This window comes from Elephas maximus, chromosome 3 (assembly GCF_024166365.1).
Source record: "Elephas maximus indicus isolate mEleMax1 chromosome 3, mEleMax1 primary haplotype, whole genome shotgun sequence".
Taxonomy (NCBI): Eukaryota; Metazoa; Chordata; class Mammalia; order Proboscidea; family Elephantidae; genus Elephas; species Elephas maximus.
The window spans coordinates 173,217,593-173,229,672 of NC_064821.1; positions in this window are offsets into that span (position 1 = coordinate 173,217,593).

The following is a 12,080-nucleotide window of genomic DNA, read 5'->3' on the forward strand; positions in this document are numbered from 1 at the left end:
ATTCAATCTGTATGCTGAGCAAATAATCTGAGAGACTGGACTATATGAAGAAGAATGGGGCATCAGGATTGGAGGAAGACTTGTTAACAACCTGCGTTATGCAGAGGACACAACTTTGCTTGCTGAGAGCAGAGAGGACTTGAAGCACTTACTGATGAAGATCAAAGACTACAGTCTTCGGTATGGATTGCAATCCAACATAAAGAAAGCAAAGTCCTCATAAGTGGACCAATAAACAACATCGTGATAAATGGAGAAAAGACTGAAGTTGTCAAGGATTTCATTTTACTTGTATGCACAATCAACGCCCATGGGAGCAGCAGTCAAGAAATCAAATGACGCATTACATTAGACAAATCTGCTGCAAAAGACCTCTTTAAAGTATTAAAAAACAAAGAAGTCACTTTGAGGACTGAGGGGACCTGACACAAAAAAAAAAAAAAATTTTTTTTTTTTAAGCCATGGTATTTTCTACTGCCTTTGGAGCCCTGGTGGTGCAGTGGTTAAGCATTTGGCTGCTAATCAAAAGGTCAGTGGTTCAGATCCACCAGCTGCTCCTTGGAAACCCTGTGGGGCAGTTCTACTCTGTCCTATAGGGTTGCTGTGAGTTGGAATCAACTCGATGGCAACAGGTTGGGTTTGGTTGGTTGGGTTGATATGCCTGCAAAAGCTGGACGGTGTATAAGGAAGACTAAAGAAGAATTGATGCCTTTGAATTATGGTGTTGGTGAATAATGTTGAATATACCATGGACTGCCAGAAGAATGAACAAATCTATCTTGAAAGAAGTACAGCCTGAATGCTCCTTAGCAGCAAGGAAGACCAGACTTCATCTCACGTGCTTTGTACATGTTATCAGGAGGGACCAGTCCCTGGAGAAGGACATCACATTTGGTGAAATAGAGGGTCAGGAAAAAAAGGAAGACCCTCAACACGATAGATTGACACAGTGGCTTCAACAATGGGCTTGAGCATAACAAAGATTGTAAGGATGGCACAGGACTGGGCAGTGTTTTGTTCTGTTGTACACAGGTTTGCTATGATTTGGAACTGACTCAACGGCACCTAACAACAATAACATTTTACTTTTTGTTTTCTATATGTAGCACATCTTTTTTGTCTCTTTATTTCTCCTTTACTTCTTTCTTTTGCATTAAATGGCTATTTTTCATTGTAATATTTTTTATATCTATAATGATTTTTTAAACTGTATTTTTAGTTATTTTCTATGTTACTGGTTTAGGGCTTACATATACATTTTAATGTATCAGAACCTACTTTAGATTTATATTAACTTAATTCCAGTGAGATATAGAAATGTTACTCATACGTAGCTGTATTCCTCCTTTCCCATTTTCTATTATTGTTAAATATTTTACATCTACATGTGTTATGAACCCAAAAGTACATTGTTATAATTTTTATTTTATAATTTTATGTCTTTTAAAGAAGCTGAGAATAGAAGGGAAAGCAAGCATGTATTTATAAAGTTTGTTATATTTACCTCCTTATTTACTATTTTTGGTTCTCTTCCTTTGTTTCCGTGGATTCAAGTTACCATCTTTTGTCATCGCCTTACTCCAATACCGTTTTGCTCCCACTTCCTTTGTACTGTTATTGTCAAATATATTACATTTTTTTATGTGCTATAGGTTCAATAATACAGGCATACTGTTTTATACATTGCCTTTTAAAAATCAATTAAGAGAAGATAGGAGAAGAAATATCACTATGCTATCATTTATAGTTACATAATTATCTTTACTGGTGCACTTTTTTTTTTTTTGAAAAAGTTGACTTGCTTCCAACCTGGAGAACTTCCTTTTACTATTTCTTGTAAGTTTAGAATTAATTTTATCAATTTGTCTGTATCTGAGAATTTATTTCACCTTCAATTTTGAAAGATACTTTTGCTGGATATAAGATTCTTGATTTCAGCACTTTGAATTTGTCAGCCCACTGTCTACTGGCTTCCATTGTTTCTGATGAAATATTGGCAGTTAATCTCATTTGGGTTTCCTTGTACATGATGAGTCATTTTTTTTCTGGTGAAAATATTTCACATATTTTACCTGCTCCTATAAAAATGTGTACTCCACTTTTTCTACAATTTTTCTAAGTGAGAAAGGGGAGGGAAGAAATTAGATCTTCAAATATGGGACTATCTCAATAGGTTCTCAGTGCAAATGATACTACCTCTTAGGGAGAAACTTAAAAATTCTGGAGGAAATTTAAAAAATTATTTTTAATGACATTAGATTTGTAATAAAAATTTAATTTTAGAATAGTTTTACAGAAAAGTTGTGAAGATAATACAGTTTCCATATGTTCCATACCAAGTTTTCCCTATTATTAACATCTTAAATTAGTATTATATACTTGTCATGATTAATGAGCCAATATTGATACATTATAATTTATTAAAGTCCATACTTTATTTAGAGCCCTGGTGGTGCAGTGGTTAAGAGGTCTTCTATTAACCAAAAGGTCAGCAGAATCCAGCAGCTGCTCCTTGGAAACCCTATGGGGCAGTTCTACTGTGTACTATAGCATTGCTGTGAGTTGGAATTGAGTCCATGGCAACAGGTTTATATTTTATTCAGATTTCCTTCTTTTTTCCCTAATGTTCTTTTCCAGGATCTCATCCAGGATATCCCATTACATTTAGTCATCATATGTCCTTAGGCTCCTCTTGGCTGTGACATTTTCTCAGACTCCTTGTTTTTGATGATCTTGCTAGTTTTGAATACCAGTTACATATTTTGTAGAATTTCTCTCAGTTGGAATTTGTCTTGTATTTTTTTCATCTTCATTTTTAAGATTAAATGCTTTAAACAGCATTTAAAAAGAATAAAGAAAGTGAGAATAAAACAGGCTTATTTTCATCCATTTTATAAAACTTTATAATACTCAATTCTGTTAGTCACCACTTCTGTATTATAAATAACCTTTGTTCTAGTAGGGAGAGGATGGTAACATCTTAATGCAAGCTGAAGTGTTGATTATAATGTTATGTGTTTCCTCAATCTGTCAGGTCATAAAAAGCTACCAGGAAGTCTTTGCAGGATGTTGTGTGGGTAGCAGAAAGTTCTTCTGAGGTTTAGCAAATAAATCTCCTAAAGAAAATTCTGACAGATGCACACGGTGACCAGCTTTACTCCAATTCATTTATGCACAATCTGGGCCAAGTCATAATTAGGCTGGTAATCATTTGTATAATCCAAATACATTTCTTTTTATTCAGTGATACAAGTGAAAAAGAATTGTCTCCATTCTCTATGTTTGCTTTTGTGATAGCAGTGATATGTTTTTAGACCAATAAACTTCTTTTAACATAAGTGCTTCCATTTTGAATGTTTTTTTTTTCTTCAGATAAAACATAATGGCTTTCAGTAGTGTATCCCAAACAATTCATGATTATGATTTATGATCCCATACAAATATGGCTCCCTCTGATGCAAGATATAGCTGCTAACCAAAAGATTGGCAGTTCAAATCTACCAGCTGCTCCTTGAAAACCCTATGGGGCGGTTCTCCTCTGTCCTTTAGGGTTGCTATGGGTTGGAATCGACTCAGTGGCAAGGGGTTTTTGGATAATATATGTCTGCAGAAGAATAGGGACAATAAGGGATTGCTCTCCTTCGATAATATTTTTGAGCTAATATAGTGCTTTATGGTGTATTAACTTATATGATTATTTCAATATCCCTTGGAAGAAGGCAGATCAGGCATTATTAATCCAATCTGGTACACAGAGGAACTGGAGCTCAGAGATTTTAGGTAAATGTTCCAGAAGTTAAAGATACCTAAGAGAAGGAAATGGGAACTAAGGTGATGTTTAGAAAGAACAAGGTTGGTGGAGCCAGACAGATATGGTATGACTTAGGACTGTGATTTGGGAAAGTTACTCAGTCTTGTTAATAATCAGGTTTGACATATGTAAAAATGGGATATTAATTCCTACTTCGGAGGATAGTTTTGAGACTTAAAGGAAAATATGTGTAAAACATTTAGAACTTAGAATGTTTCTCTAACAGCTGTCTCTATTCATTTCCCTTAATTATCTCTGTGTTCAGTGAGAGTTGTGGCTGAACATCGTAAGTATTTAAATAAGCATGACTTGTGGGATATGGTTACAAGGCAGATTTAACTGTGTTTTCCAGTGTCCCTTTGAATTTTTTCTGTGTGACTAGTTCTTCCCTTCCTCTAGATGAAATTTAGGGCAAGTCCTACATTTTTTTCTTATCACTCTCACTTAGTAAAAGATTCTTTCAAAAAGTAATATGTTTGGTCCAGCATTGTCATCAAAACTTCCATCTTGATTTTAAAGTTAAAACTTCTTCCTCTCCTTAGGCTCAGGCCTGCTGCAAACAAAAAACTGCAAAAGGAGAAGTTTTACTTCTTTTTATCCTCCTTCTAGGAACCCATGTAGGAGCCCCAGTAGCTCAGTGTTTAAGAGCTCAGCTGCCAACCGAAAGGTCGTTGATTCAAACATACAAGCTGCTTTGTGGGAGAAAGATGTGGCAGTCTGCTTCCTTAAAGATTACAGCCTTGGAAACCCTATGCAGCAGTTCTGCTCTGACCTATAGGGTCGCCGTGAGTAGGAATAGATTTGATGGCAGTAGGTTTGTTGTTTGGTTTGGTTTGAAGACCCCTTGTTCTTTAGCTTGCTAACCCTGTTGGTGTCACAGCAGACTCGAGAGGAGAGGGCTGGTGGCAGGTTCTTACTTGACTCATACTGTCATGAACAGCACTGAGTGCTCTGCCCTCACAGCTGGTGAAGTTCTTTCTTTCTCTTATGAGGCCCTTTTGTGGACTCTTTGGAGACTCCCTACCCCATCCAATTGCCAGGAAACTCTCTTCTGTAGTTTCTGCGTGGGGATCATTCACTCTCTCTCTCTAGTCACTTAAATGTCTCCTTTTTCAGTCCCTAGACATCTGATGGTGCCTCCAGATTGCTGTTTTTGTTTGTTTTTCCTGAAGTCAGTTTATCCTTTCAGACAGCCCTTTTAGACAGAGTCTGAGACAGCCCTACCCTGACTGTCTTAAGCAGTCCACATCTGGTACAGCGGAAACATTCGCGCATTCTTTGCTTCAACAAACTCTGGGAGTGTAATTTGCCCAAGGCAGCAGCTTTTCTTTCACTTTATTGTGAGAATGTTTAGCTAATATTTCTTCAGCATGAGTCAGATATTAGTCCACTGTGTCTCCAAAATCCATGAGACTTATATCAGAATTTTTGGGTAGTCTCATTGAAGCGCCTAGGACTCCAATGAGACTTTGAAAATTCTGCATTCTGGCCTTACATCTCATTTTGGAATAAAATATCTATTGTCTTGGTAGCTTATTCTAAGCTTCTATTCAATGACTTCACATGAAATCTGTGTTTCTCTAAAGTTGCTTATAAGTTTGGTTTTTGTTCACTGAATCCCATTTTGCCATTGACTTAAATAGTAATTTCAGAGATGTTTCATTCATATTTTGATTTATTTTCAAGTGGAACTGGCTTTTTAACATTCGATAAATGTAATAGGATGTACTGAAACTCAAGGATTAAATAAGGGAAACCTGCGTATACATCTATACCATATTTTTATGCAAATAGCGTGTGTCTTCTTCATTTGTTTGCCAGCTATGCCCCCCCCATGAGTACACTATGCTATCTTTTTTACAGCAACATGTAGAAAAAATTGGCATAGTGCTGCTTTTGAAAATACCTTGTGGGGGGCATGGTGTGGTTGGCAAACAAATGTAGAAAGTGCATTATTTATGTAAAAATACAGTATCCCCTTCCTAAAAAATGACCTTCTCCCAGTTTCTTTTACTTGGTTACACTGGGAACTGCAAAGCTTTGACATAACCCTGCTCCTGTGGCTGTTGCTAATTGCCCTAGTGGTGAGCATGTAACCTAAGTCAGTGAGTCCCTCCTGAGGATTTAGAGAACTTAGTACTGGGTGTAGTATCAGACAGAGTGAGTGTCAAGAAAGGCACCCTTTGGTTGTAACATATAAAAGTGAGAGAGCTGCTACGGCAATGCTTTCTACCACGTGAAGAAAACTGATCTGCATTGTGAGAAAAGGCTAAAGCACGAGCATAGAATCAGAGACACAAAATAGAGAATATTGAGATGGTTTCAGCTCATGGTTCTGTTTTTACCTGGGTGCCAGCAGTACTCCTTCCCTTTGCATAAGTTAACTCGAATTGGGCTTCTGACATTTGGACTCTAAAAATACCCTCTCTTTATAGTCTACTAGAATTTCTTTAAAATTTTTTTCTTGTAAATATGAATATAATATAAAAGTTAGGATTTAATATGACTATAAATTTCCTGTATACATACACACAGATACACATACACATAATGCCTTATATAGAGTTGCCATCTAGAATATACTTGAAATGATATAGATATTAAAAGGAAGGGTTAACTAAAATAAACGACAATACAAAGAAGACACTGGGTGGGTTGGGACAAAGAAGAATCAATACTATAACAACTTTAAAAAGGATTTAAAGTTGTTACAGTTAAAAGTGGTACATTTTGACAGTGGAAAGTTTCAAGGGTCATGAGGCTTACTAACCATCATGTCCTTTGTTTGTTTATAGCCTAAAGGTACACTTTATACTTCAGGGCTTGTACAGATGCCTGAGTCACTGAGAAATCAGTCACAGGAATTATAAAGGTCCTGACTCAATATGAACTTTTGATTTTATTATTGGTGGAAGGATGTTGATGTGATAGATTATAATACATAAGATAATTTTTGAAGATAAATACATTACACTTCTGTTGACTAATTATACCGGAGTACACAGTGAATGAATGTAGGCACCAAATTTTTTTTTATCCTTTTAGTATTATATATATTCTTTTTTATTGTACTTTAGATGAAAGTTTACAGAACAAACTAGTTTCTCATTGAACAGTTAGTACACATATTGTCCTATGACATTGGTTAACAACCCCAAGACATGTCAACACTCTCCCTTCTCAACCTTGGGTTCCACATTACCAGCTTTCCTGTCCCTTTCTGCCTTCTAGTCCTTGCCCCTGGGCTGGTGTTTCCCTTCAGTCTCCTTTTGTTTTACGGTCCTGTTCAATCTTTAGCTGAAAGGTGAACCTCAGGAGTGACATCATTACTGAGCTGAAAGAGTGTCCGGGGCCATACTCTCAGGGTTTCTCAGTCTCTGTCAGGCCAGCAAGTCTGGTCTTTCTTTTCGAGTTAGAATTTTGTTCTACATTTTTCTCCAACTCTGTCCAGGACTCTCTATTGTGATCTCTGTCAGAGCAGTCAGTGGTGGTAGCCAGGCACCATCTAGTTGTACTGGACTCAGTCTGGTAGAGGCTGTAGTAGATGTGGTCCATTAGTCCTTTGGACTAATCTTTCCTTGGTATCTTTAGTTTTCTTCATTTTTCCTTGCTCCCAAAGGGGTGAGACCACTGGAATATCCTGGATGGCCGCTCACAGGCTTTTAAGACCCCAGATGCTACTCACCAAAGTAGAATGTAGAACATTTTCTTTATAAACTATATTATGCCAATTGAGCTAGATGTCCCCCGAGACCATGGTCCCCTCAGCCCTCAGCCCTCAGCCCAGCAATTCAGTCCCTCAGGGAATTTGGATGTGTCCATGGACCTCCCATGACCTTGCCTCGAACAAGTTGTGCTGGCTTCCCAAGTATTGTGTACTGTCTTACCCTTCACCAAAGTTACCACTTATCTAATGTCTATTTAGTGTTTTCTATTCCCACCCCTCCCTTCCCTTGTAACCATGAAAGATTGTTTCTTTTTGTGTGTAAACCTTTTCATGAGTTTTTACAGTAGTGGTCTCATACAATATTTGCCCTTTTGTGATTGACTTATTTCACTCAGTGTAATGCCCTCCAGATTCATCCATGTTATGAAATGCTTCACAGATTCATTATTCTTTATTGTGGCATAATAGTCCATTGCATATATGTACCACAGCTTGTTTAACCATTCTTCTGTTGATGGGCATCTAGGTTGTTTCCATCTTTTTGCTATGCTGCAGTGAACATGGGTATGCATATGTCTATTCCTCTGACGACTCTTATTTCTCTAGGATATATCCCTAGGAATGAAATTGCTGGATCATATAGTATTTCTATTTCTACCTTTCTAAGGAAGCGCCATATCATTTTCCAAAATGGTTGTATCATTTTGCATTCCCACCACCAGTGCTTAAGAGTTCTGATCTACCTGCAGCCTCTCCAACATTTGTTATTTCCTGTTTTCTTGATTCCTGGCAGTAATGCCAGGGTGAGATGATATCTCATTGTGGTTTTGATTTGCATTTCTCTAAGGGCTAGTGATCCAGAGCATTTCCTCATGTGTCTGTTGGCTGCTTGAATATTTTCTTTGGTGAAGTGTCTGTTCATTGCCATTACCTATTTCTTAATTAGATTATTTGTCTTTTTGTTGTAGAGGTGTCAGATTGTCTGATTTATAATAGGCAATTTTTTCCCCAGTCTTTAGGTTCTCCTTTGGTGAAATCTTTTGGTGAAGTCTTTTGATGAACATAAGTGTTTAATTTTTAGAAGATCTCAGTTATGCAGCTTATCTTCTAGAGTTTGTGTGTCGTTGGTTGTGGTTTGTATCCTGTTAATGCTGTGTATTAGGGCCTCTAGCATTGATCCTATTTTTTCTTCTATGAACTTCATAGTTTTTAGCTTTATATTTAAGTCCTTGATCCATTTTGAATTAGTTTTTGTATGTGGTGTGAGGTATGGGTCCTGTTTCATTTTTTTGCAGATGGACATTCAGTTTTGCCAGCACCATTCGTTGGAAAGACTGTCTTTTCTCCATTTAATGGACTTTGGGCCCTTGTCGAAGATCAGGTGACCATAGGTGGATGGATTTACATCTGGGTTCTCAATTCTGTTCCATTGGTCAATGTGTCTGTTGTTGTACCAGTACCAAGCTGTTTTGACTACCGTCGCTGTATAGTAGGTTCTGAGGTCAGGTAGTGCCACTCCTCCCACTTTCTTCTCCTTTTTCAGTAGTGCTTTACTCATCTGGGGCTTCTTCCATTTTCACATAAAGTTAATGATAAGTTTTTTCATCTCTTTAAAGAATGTTGTTAGTATTTGGATCAGGATTGCATTGTATTTGTAAATCACTTTGGGTAGAATTGTCATTTTCACAATGTTGAGTCTACCTATCCATGAGCATGGTATGTTTTTCCACTTATGTAGATCTCTTTTGGTTTCTTTCAGTAGTGTTTTGTAGTTTTCTTTGTATATAGGTCCATTACAACTATCCATGAGCATGGTATGTTTTTCCACTTATGTAGATCTCTTTTGGTTTCTTTCAGTAGTGTTTTGTAGTTTTCTTTGTATATAGGTCCATTACAACTATCCATGAGCATGGTATGTTTTTCCACTTATGTAGATCTCTTTTGGTTTCTTTCAGTAGTATTTTGTAGTTTTCTTTGTATATAGGTCCATTACAACTATCCATGAGCATGGTATGTTTTTCCACTTATGTAGATCTCTTTTGGTTTCTTTCAGTAGTGTTTTGTAGTTTTCTTTGTATATAGGTCCATTACAACTATCCATGAGCATGGTATGTTTTTCCACTTATGTAGATCTCTTTTGGTTTCTTTCAGTAGTGTTTTGTAGTTTTCTTTGTATATAGGTCCATTACAACCCTGGTTAGATTTATTCCTAAGTATTTTATTTTTTTAGGGGCTATTATAAATGGTACTGTTTTCGTGATTTCCTTTTCATCGTTCTCTTTATTGGTGTATAGGAATCCAACTGATTTTTGTATGTTTATCTTCTATCCTGCTGATTCTTTCTATTAGTTCCAGTAGTTTTATTGTGGAGTCTTTTGGGTTTTCTATGTGTAGTATCATATCATCCACAAATGGGGACAATGTAACTCCTTCATTACCAATTTGCATGCCTTGTATTTCCTTTTCTTGCCTTATTGCTCTAGCTAGAATTTCCAGCAAAATGTTAATTAGGAGTGGTGATAAAGGGCATTCTTGTCTTGTTCCTGTTCTCAAGGGGAATATTTTCAGCCTCTCTCCATTAAGAATGATGTTGGCCATTGGTTTTGCATGTTGTTGTTGTTCTTAGGAGCCTTTGAGTCAGTTCCGACTCATAGTGACTCTATGCACAACAGAACGAAACACTGCTCGGTCGTGCGCCATCCTTACAATTGTTGTTATGCTTGAGCCCATTGTTGCAGCCTCTGTGTCAATCCACCTCGTTGAGGGTCTTCCTCTTTTCCACTCACCCTGTGCTTTGCCAAGCTTGATGGCCCTCTCCAGAGACTGATCCCTCCTGAAAACATGTCCAAAGTACGTAAGATGCAGTCTCACCATCTTTACTTCTAAGGAGCATTCTGGTTGTACTTCTTCCAAGACAGATTTGGTCGTTCTTCTGGCAGTCCATGGTATATTCAATAGTCTTCGCCAACACCACAATTCAAAGGCATCAATTCTTTTTCAGTCTTCCTTATTCATTGTCCAGCTTTCACATGTATATGATGCGATAGAAAATACCATGGCTTGGGTCAGGCGCACCTTAGTCTTCAAGGTGACATCTTTGCTCTTCAACACTTTAAAGAGGTCCTTTGCAGCAGATTTACCCAATGCAATGCGTCTTTTGATTTCTTGACTGCTGCTTCCATGGGTGTTGATTGTGGATCCACGTAAAATGAAATCCTTGACAACTTCAATCTTTTCTCCGTTTATCATGATGTTGCTCACTGGTCCACTTGTGAGGATTTTTGTTTTCTTTATGTTGAGGTGCAATCCATACTGAAGTCTGTGGTTTTTGAGCTTCATTAGTAAGTGGTTCAAGTCCTCTTCACTTTCAGCAAGCAAGGTTGTGTCATCTGCATAACGCAGGTTGTTAATGAGTCTTCCTCCAGTCATGATGCCCCGTTCTTCTTCATATAGTCCAGCTTCTCAGATTGTTTGCTCAGCATACAGATTAAATAGGTATGGTGAAAGAATACAACCCTGGCGCAGAGCTTTCCTGACTTTAAACCAATCAGTATCCCCTTGTTCTGTGCAAACAACTGCCTCTTGATCTATATAGAGGTTCCTCATGAGCACAATTAAGTGTTCTGGAATTCCCGTTGTTTGGAATGTTATCCATAATTTGTTATGATCCACACAGTTGAATGCCTTTGCATAATCAATAAAACACAGGTAAACATCCTTCTGGTATTCTCTGCTTTCAGCCAGGATCCATCTGACATCAGCAATGACATCCCTGCTTCCACGTCCTCTTCTGAAACCAGCCTGAATTTCTGGCAGTTCCCTGTTGATATACTGCTGCAGCCATTTTTTGAATGATCTTCAGCAAAATTTTGCTTGCGTGTGATATTAATGATATTGTTCTATAATTTCCACGTGTCTGTCAGTTTGTTGTACTGTGGGGGCTTGCGTGTTGCTGTGATGCTGGAAGCTATGCCACCCGTATTTAGATACCAGCAGGGTCACCCATGGAGGACAGTTTCAGCTGGGCTTCCAGACTAAGACAGACTAGGGAGAAGGACCTGGCAGTCTACTTCTGAAAAGTATTAGCCAGTGAAAACCTTATGAATAGCAGCAGGACATTGTCTGATATAGTGCTGGAAGATGAGCCCCCCAGGTTGGGTGGCACTCAAAAGATGACTGGGGAAGAGCTGCCTCCTCAAAGTAGAGTCAACCTTAATGACTTGGATGGAGTAAAGCTTTCGGGACCTTCATTTGCTGAGGTGGCACCACTAAAAATGAGAATAAACAGCTGCAAACATCCATTAATAATCAGAACCTGGAATGTACAAAGTATGAATCTAGGAAAATTAGAAATCGTCAAAAATGAAATGGAACACATAAACATCAGTATCCTAGGCATTAGTGAGCTGAAATGGACTGGTATTGGCCATTTTGAATCGGACAATCATATAGTCTACTATGCTGGGAATGATAACTTCAAGAGGAATGGTGCTGCATTCATCGTCAAAAAGAACATTTCAAGATCTATCCTGAATAGTACAATGCTGTCAGTGATAGGGTAATATCCATATGCATACCAGGAAGACCAGTTAATTTGACTAT